The 9,631-nt window shown below is 37.5% G+C and overlaps 1 protein-coding gene across 8 annotated transcripts in view; it reads left to right on the forward strand.

Annotated features, from left to right (window-relative positions):
• LOC109484487 (probable voltage-dependent N-type calcium channel subunit alpha-1B) overlaps positions 1-9,631 on the forward strand; it is a 157,441-nt gene that overhangs the window by 58,453 nt on the left and 89,357 nt on the right. The window lies entirely within an intron of this gene.

Here is a 9,631-nt window from a genome sequence, read left to right on the forward strand (position 1 = left end):
TTACATGTTTAAAGTTAAAACTTTTGATCCAACACAAAGAAGTTCTCTCACCTAGAGCTTTCGACCAGTCACTGACTGGTCTTCCTCAGTAGACTGACCCAGTGAGGCTTGTCACATGACTTTTTTAAAGTGTGACATCAACACTGGGTCAAAGGTATCTGGTAGACAATGTGATGTAAATAGCCTCTTAAGTGTTAACTTTAACAATTGTATATCACATATTTTGTGTCGCTCAATGCAAAGCCAAATGATCACTTCTCTAGGCATTGAGCTTAAGGTGATACGACAGACCCATGACTATATTCTTCTTGTTTTAAAGCCACACCAATGAAATTGCTTGGTTCTAGGACATTTTATGTATAATTCTGGCAAAAGGACATCACAAAAAAGAGGACTGTCTTAAGTTTATAATATCATATTACTCCTTGAAATTGTGTGTGCCAATTTACGGACTTTCCCCTCATCTCTGTTTCATGTTTACTTGATATTAGTCATATATACGTAATATAGCATCTGATTTCTTTAAAAAAATTAAATAACCAACAAATTGTGTGGCTTTGATGAGATGCGTTAAGAATACACTGAGTTAATCACAGACATGATTTATAATTGTAGTTCCAAAGATTCATCAATATCTGTTGGTATTGTGATGATTCACCAAGCTTTGGTATCTCATGACTATACAGTCATTTTCTTAACTTAAAACAGTGACTGAGCCATTACTAACCTTATATTATGAGACCCGAGAGAGAGCGTGTGAAATTTGCTGTGTTGAAAAAAGTATGGGCTCATTCCCTTAAACTGATTCACCAACTGAAGCTCTAGTGTCTTATGTCTCAACAGTCGTTTTCTTAACTTAAAACAATGACTGAACGATTTAGTAACCATAACTTTATATTATGAGACCCGAGAGAGAGCGTGTGAAATTTGATGTGTTGAAAAAAGTATGGGCTCATTCCCCAAACTGCCTACTAAGGGGTTGAGAGATTGTGGCAGCGATAAGGTTTATTACATGCTGTAGACCCTGGATGAGTCATCAGTAGTAATAGGGCGTTGGAAACTGGCATTTCTCAGGGACATTCATCCTTATCCTATCAGTAGCTTTGGTATCCAGTGGTTAGCAAACCTGCTTCTGGGCTAAGAGGTTGGGAGTTCGAATCCTGGCTGTTGTCGCTCACCTGACATGCACGCTACTGTTTAGGGTCGCAGTCCTTTGGACGGGACGTTAAGCTGGTGTCTCACTGTTCATTGTGCTTGTCGAAAAGAGCTAGGGGAATTCCCCTGGTACAATGAACCTGTAAATACTGTACATAGCGTGTGTCTTCTCTGTCACGACCAGTGGAAGAGCTCTTCAACGAGCTAAACTGGTTCGAGATCACTAAGTCTTTCACTTTTTTTATCCTTAACTACCATGGTTATGACTTGAGGCTGTGGGAAGCGTGACAACAGGATTTCACATTCGAGGCTGTTACTTAATTAAATGTTGAAAAGGAAATTTGTATAACTTTAACATCAAAACGAAGATGGTGCCATAGAATTGTAGGATGAATGAATGTCTAGAAATTGTAAGAATTAAAAGAAAAATCTTCCTCGCACCTATACAGTTTTGAATATTTTAGATGAAATCATTCCCCCCCCCCCAAAAAAAAATAAAAACAAGAAAACATTTTTGTACATTAAAAGTTCAAAATATACATTCAGCACAAGTTTGGGAGGGTGGTGTTATTATAACATACGTTTTATTTCCTAAAAAAAGAGCTTTGTAAGCCATGATTATCCAAAGCATGTCAGATCGTCTAAATGTTTGCTTTGAAGCTAGTGATTAGCTTCAAAATCAACATCATGTCAGCCTTTATATTCTCAACAAAAACCAACGATGACACTCTCAGAAAAGACAGTGATCTAACTGACGACCTCCCACTTTTCCAAAAATGCAATGATCCCATTCTCGGGAGAACAGATCTCATTTTCTCATCTCTGAAACTCGCCGTCGGGCCACTTTTTTTATCCAGAGCCGCACTTGTACCCAGGCGATGCTAATTTCCGCTAATGTTCCTGATATCTGCGACATCAAAGTGTACTGTAGCTAGTGAATCCTGGGGGAAACTGTGCCATCAGGCAATTAAGGACCCTCATCCCTGTCTTGGTGCCAATTTTTATCAGCCCCGTGGGGGTTGAACATAAACATTAACGTGGATCAAAATTGTACGCCGTAGGGTGTGCCTGGGGACCGATCTATTGCAGAGGAATGCCAACTGGAATGATAAAATTCTCGGGTGCGACTGTCTCAGGGGACAGGGCGGTATTTCTGGCTGCTGACCCATAATGAGATGGTATTAGTCATAGAGATTAATTCATGTAAGTTGGAGCAGGCAACGTTTTATTGATTGTGAAGAAAATTAGAACTTTTGTTGTGGTTAGTATTATAATTATTAGTATTATTATATTGTAATCTATGATGTATTTTGTTCTTCCATATTACATTAGCCTAGGGCTCAATGCCACTTTCTATTCTCATGACAAGAGTGTGCAGTGAATAAAATCATGAACATTAAATTTTTATGCCACATCTCTTTAGAAAATCTGTAATGTACTTTACTTAAGACAATTTCAGGAGAACATTTTATCATTTTGCTTTGTTTTTAGATCTAAGGCCACACCAAATTAATTTGTTGGTTCTCGGATTCGCCTCTTCGTTTTTTTCTGATTTGCAAAAAAAAAAAAAAAAAATTGATTCTGGTCCTGAATCAACTGAAAAATGCTCATGTTTTGCCCCCCAACAGTTGAGGAAAGTCCTTTTCTTTCTAGTTGTTACAGTTTTCCCATCTATCATTGCAGTGGTTTGATTAAAAGTTCAAAATTCTATGTTTGAATTTTAACCCAGCCTTTTGTGTTGACTTCATGGCTCATTTTGCAGCATTTAAGCCTATAATAGGATGCCTAGACCTGTTTTTATTTTTATTTTTTTTCGCCCTGTCGCTTCATATTTTTTCTGAAAAAATCCGAGAACCAACAAATTAAATTGGTGTGGCCTAAAAAGTAGATTTTTTTTTACATATTTCAGACATATATAGGGGGATATAATATTATAGATTTTAATTTACTTACACTTATGACTGTACATTTTAAATACATTTTGCATGTATATTTTCTTTCGATATAGACAGCTACAAAGACTAAAATCCAGCAAGTTTTGAAATATGGGATGGGGTCATGCAGTTGCATTGATTCTGGCTCGGAGAAGAGGATGAATATGGTCAAGGATTTGGCACTGGCAAAGAGAATCAATATCTCTCGTGGTCCATAGGAACTATGGGATTGTAACATTGGCAGCGTTTTGAAGAAACATAGATGCATTGATAGATATGGATGGCTGTATTTTTGTCTTTAATATGCTCAGTTGTTCCACTGTCAAGTGCAGGAGTCCATTTTCGTGACCCAACCAGTTGCTATATGTGTGGCAAAAGCAAGTATAAAATTCATAGGGAGCTCAAAAAAAGCAAAATTTCAAAATAGACATGTCACTAATGTAACAAGGAATGAAGCAACAAAATATAAATTAAATAGACAACATACTTTTCTTCTTGTATCCGAGAAGTGACACTAGTGTTGTGGCCTTGTATCACTACAACTACAGTATACATGTACACATGTAGGCTACAACTACCACACTAATTTCATTTATCAAACTACACTCATGGTCACTTCTACAACATATACTCTCAATTTTAGCATAAAACATATCCTCCTAACTTTTGGCTTTTTCTTGTCATATGAAATGCCACCACAAAATTTTTTTGTTGTTGTTTAAAAAGACATGTGAAAATCAAGGCATGTGGCTGTCATCCCTACAATTTCCTTGCTGTGGCCCATGTAATCGTTCAGAAGTTATGCCAGACTGTATATATCAGGAGGCTGAAGGCATCATTTCAGCGCGAATGCACCAGCTTAGCTCCAGCCTTGACCAGAATAGGGCCCAACCAGTGACCACTCAAAATGCTCAGTCGAGCGAAAAGTACTACGGACCTTATAAACTGGCAAGGCTAGTGCCCACTAGTGTTGCAGGCTATTATAGGACTTGAAATACCTAATAACTAAGGCCACACCAATTTATTTTGTTGTTTCACGGATCCACCCGCTTAATTTTTTTCTGATTTGCAAAAAAATGCTCATATTTTGGCAGTTGAAGGAAGCCCCTTCTCTGCAGAGTTGTTACAGTTTTTCCCTTTATCAATGCAGTGGTTTAATTAAAAGTTATGAATTCATTGCTTGAATTACAAACCAGCCTGGTATGTTGACTTTATGGCTCCTACAATAGCATTTGGGGTTATCATAGGATGCCAAGGTCTGTTTTTATTTCATTTTATTTTTTTTCCCTTTCGCTTCATATTTTTTCTGAAAAAAAATCCAAGAACCAAGAAATCAAATTGGTGTGGCCTAAAGTTAGATAGCTATGAAACCAGGAAGGAAAAAGAAGACAAAATTACTGGCCACAGTTTTAACATGATCTCACATTCTTCCACTTCATAAATCAGTCAGTCCCAAAATTGAACGAAGTGACAGTCTCCACCTTAGGCACCTATGCACATGTGTAATTTCATGTTGTTATGGAATGTACCAAATATGATGTTATACGTAACAAGCTATTTACATTTCTCGAATCAAGTACCATAGATTTTAAGAGTCTCGATGTTGGAGACAGATTTGAATATATCTTTACATGTAACGGTCCCCACAATGCAAAAATAGGTAGATATATAAAGGAATGCTTTGCTATTAGAAAAAATACCGAAACTTGTGATTAGCCCACTTGATTGTAACACTTTATCAACGACTTGTGATATCCCTTATTATTTGAATGATTATGATATAGATATGTTAGGTTTTATTCGACATTAGGTCTTATTCAACACACTTATTTTATTGTTATTACTCTCTTTATGTAGTTTGCCATACAATGTACCATGTGCATTTGTCGTGCAATAAAGTTCTTCTTCTGTATAATGTTGTATTGATTTTTGATGCCCATGCCGGATCATTTAGAGCACTTAGGTTCAATCAATACTCATTTGAGATCCAAATGCACCCCTGATCCCAAACTAAGGGAGCATTACAGCAAGGATTTGGACTAATAGCTATAAATCATTAATGCAGTCATTTCTGCATCCAATCACAGCTACTGTAATTCACTTTATGTTCACGGTAGCAAAATTTCACGGTCTGAGAAAAATGGACATGTTCACGGAACTATATGTTCACGGTGGTGACAGGTGCAGAAAAAAGAAAGTCCAGGAATCATTTGTTAACTAATGATAAGTTCACTGTACAGAAGCAACAGTGAAAACAGTGAACTTATCAGTACAGTGAACAAATCAGGAATTACAGTATCTACATACGGCTATCCATCCACACAGGGTTCGTACAAAATGAGGTCAACTGCCTGCATTACCGTCCAATTTAGGCCAATAATCCCTCCATATATATCAATAAATTTGGGCTGTTTTGGGCTGTTTCTGTAACAGTGTAATTTTGTTTTTGTGTAAGGCCACACTGTCTTAATTTTATGGATGACATCCGCGCGCGCATTGATTTTCGCCTGTTCTCAAAAAAATATATATATATTACGTCCTCTGACTCTGAGGCTCTGGCCTGAATCTAGGCCTTGGTTAGTCCATGGTAGTTAGCGACAATACGGAGCCGGGCACCTAGGCTACCAAAGCCTATGACTGAAGAAGTCAGTACATACGTACAGTGCCAATTCATAAAATGTCGATAAGCACTGCCGCAAATTCACAATACCAGCTTTGTATTCCTGTGCTTTAGTGGCATTTTTATTATTTTTTATTCGCCCGCGCGCACTAGTTTGGGGGTCTTCAGAGGATGTCATCCATAAAATTATGTTGGCGTAGCCTAAAACAAAAGTGTGTGACTGGGAGCTTCATTGGCAGTGCGGCGTGCGACTTGAGAACATAATGGAAGCAGCAGGTGTCAAATAAGCCCTACACGGGTAACAGGTCGCTATAGAGGCACGAGCTTCGGCGATCAGAATCTGTGCTGATTAAATCGGTGTCCTTGTTTGCTGCGGATCAATGGACGGAATTGAATTTGGGGCCAGGAAAAAATGCCTTTTCAGCACTGGGCACACCCTTGTATTTTGGCACCCCTATGCAGTGTTCTAGAAATTATTTCTGTCATCTCTAGTTTGTTTAAAGTATCGTTGACTGCCAAATGCCCAGATGTCATACCAGAGGTGCAACAATCATAGGAGGATGGGGGGGGGGGTTTACTTCACTGGGAAAACTTTAAAATCCTGCAAACCATCCAGTATTGAATATGGGAACATCAGATACAACGTTATATGTGTAGACAAGACATTTTGTTTCTACCTCTTTTCTCTTTTTTTTAAATACATGTAGTAGCCTTGTATGGGGGTTTTGAGCACCACATGGGGGTTTTGAAAACACCTAATATTGAAAAGCACTACAGGAGGGCTTTGGGAAGACTTGTCACTGAAAAGCATTGTATGGGGGGTTTCTGAAATATGGACTCAATATGGACTGAAATATGCTATATTTGCTCTCAAGCAAATATCTGCCTTTCTAGTTTATACAATCATGTAATAGCCTTGTAATTAGTCCTCAGACATGAGTCTGAAAATAAAAAAATGAATGGATATAAAAGTTTAGGGAGACCTGAGAAGTTCTTTATCAGAAAAGAAGGCAGATGGGTGAGTAGGAGGTGGGTAGGTGTTTCGGCGTTACGGCATACCACTGAGTGCGTGGGTATGATGAATGAACTCAGTAGGTTTTGCCCTTTTTCCTAAGTAAGGTGTCACAATTGGAGGCAGAGTAACAACCTTGCAAAGCATTTTGTACGTTCCTTCTCGGTGCCTTCTGTGGCACACTGATTACTGTTATTGAATGACCTTGAAAATGCTGCTTTCAGCACCAAGGTCATTACCTGTAAGGTACTTCCGGCCTGAAGTCGACATCTTGCTGATGTGAGGAGAAAGATAGTGGGTGATAACGTTAAGTGCTTTCTTAGAAATGTGGGATAAGACTGTGTAGGAGAGTATAATTATGTTTCCAGTGGGTACATTGCTGAGTTTGTGGGTATGATAAAGATTTTGCCAGCTTTGGGTGAAAATTAGCAACTTTGCAGAACTCAGCTTTAAAAAAAATTTTTCCTATAAATTTAAAACAAATGAAACTACCACAAAACAAAACAAAAATTATCACAGTAACTAAAACCTTTGAAAAATTATCTATGTGAGAAGCTTAAGATACCATAATTGCAAAGATTGTACATAAGTATCGGTATCTAAGAGGATGTTTCTATAAACGAAACTACCATGAAATTTTAAAAAGTCATCACAGTAACTAAAACCTTTGAAAAATGATCTATGTGAGAAGATATCATAATTGCAAACAAGCTAACCATGCCTTTACAATCAAATTAAAATGTACATAAGTATGGTATCTTAAGGCCACACCAATTTAATTTGTTGGTTCTCGGATTCGCCTCTTCGTTTTTTTCTGATTTGCAAAAAAAAAAGGAAAATTTGATTCTGGTCCTGAATCAACTGAAAAATGCTCATAATTTGCCCCCAACAGTTGAGGAAAGTCCTTTTCTTCCTAGTTGTTACAGTTTTCCCATCTATCATTGCAGTGGTTTGATTAAAAGTTCAAAATTCAATGTTTAAATTTTAACCCAGCCTTTTGTGTTGTCTTCATGGCTCATTCCGTAGCATTTAAGCCTATAATGGGATGCCTAGACCTGTTTTTATTTTATTTTTTTTGCCCTGTCGCTTCATTATTTTTTGTGAAAAAATCCGAGAACCAACAAATTAAATTGGTGTGGCCTAATAGGATGTTTAGACCAAAATACTGTCACAGTGTCCTGACTACAGCAATACTGAATAATAGGCAACTGAAGCAAAACATGATGTTGCTACTGCAAACAGATGAGCAATGAATGGAATGAATTATTCATGACATTTTATCTTCATTTAGTAGCATCAGGTTTCTATCACACATAGCCGCACACCCCACGACCTCACTGACATGTAATATTTCTTCAAGAGCAGAGAAAATGTCTGCAACTATCATAAATTATCACAAACAATCATAATGAATGCCTCCCCAAGTTCCTGGCATGTGATAGAATGGGCCCTATGAGAGGATACTGACACAGCTAAAATGACTGAGGAAAAACAGACTAAAAAGAAATATAGATCAAAAGCAACAGGAAATCAGAAAATATTTTAAAGTAGTTGTTGAAGTTTTTCATTGATCAATCAGGTTATCAAGCAAAAACTGACATTCAATGATGAACCTCAAAATTCATAAGTCATCAACTAAAAACTTCGACACAAATACATTATCCAAATATGGTTTCTGGTTGCCCCTGGCCTACAGAAAATGCCATAATTTGTTTTGTACATTCCATAATTCCTTTGTACGGGGGAGTTTCATTTGTTGTGTTTAACTTGATACCCCTCCACCATCATTTGTGGCCGGTCCCCAGGATAAGCAAAGGCCGCAAGGTCAAAGATCCTTGTATATTAATTTGTCAGGGTTACTAATAAATAATTCAGCGTCCTATTTCCAACGCTTATTGAAAATGCATGCATGGAAAACTAAGACCATCCAAGGATGAAGCGTGGGCAGCCATGTCAAAAAGGGCAAGCTTTTAAAAACAGTTACTTTAATATTTATCACAACGTTAACCTGCAACCTGGCTTGATTAGCTATGTGAACAAACATATTGTTGTGTGCCCTCATAAGCCAGCTAGGGCTTTTTTCTGTGCCACACCAATTTAATTTGTTGGTTCTCGGATTTTTTTCAGAGAAAATATGAAGCAACAGGGCAAAAAATAAAAACAGGCCTAGGCATCCTATGATAGCCCTACATGCTATGATCATAGGAGCCATGAAGTCAGCATACCAAGCTAGTATGTAATTCAAACAATGAATTTCAAACTTTTGGTAGATGGAAAAACTGTACAGTAACAACTATGAAGAGAAGGGATCTTCAACTGTTGGGGCCAAAATATGAGCCTTTTGGAGTTGATTCAGAGCTTGACATGTTTTTATTTGCAATTCAGAAAAAAAAAAGAAGCGACGAATGCCAGAACTAACAAATTAAATTGGTGTGGCCTAACCTCCATTAACATTTGGCAGTTGGGTGACCATATATACATATACATATACATGTACATGTACATGACATTTGTACACTTTGAAAAACAATGTGTGTTTGAGAGATGTCTAGTGCGTTGTCCCCCAGGTACGCACAATTTAGATAGACAGGAGTATATTACACTCTGGGACGGTGTTCTAGTCAGCATCTGTCTTTCTGCCATATGGTGGAATTCTGCTTATGGCGGACAAAAATTCTACCAATCCAGTATTCTTGTGGAGACTCCCGGATTCTTGTTATTCACATATTTACCATGTCTAGTCAGTTTCCAATGCAGGCTTTTGGATGGTTTGAATTGTAAAGCAAATATGCCAATTAACCAAAGAGCACATTTTAATTTGAAATTCCTCTGTCACAATTGTCACAATTGCATATTATAATAGTTATGCATATAGAAAAAAAGACAATTTCACTGTGAAGTCAACAGCTA

The sequence above is a fragment of the Branchiostoma belcheri genome, unplaced genomic scaffold (assembly GCF_001625305.1).
Source record: "Branchiostoma belcheri isolate BF01 breed outbred unplaced genomic scaffold, Haploidv18h27 scaffold7, whole genome shotgun sequence".
Lineage (NCBI taxonomy): Eukaryota > Metazoa > Chordata > Leptocardii > Amphioxiformes > Branchiostomatidae > Branchiostoma > Branchiostoma belcheri.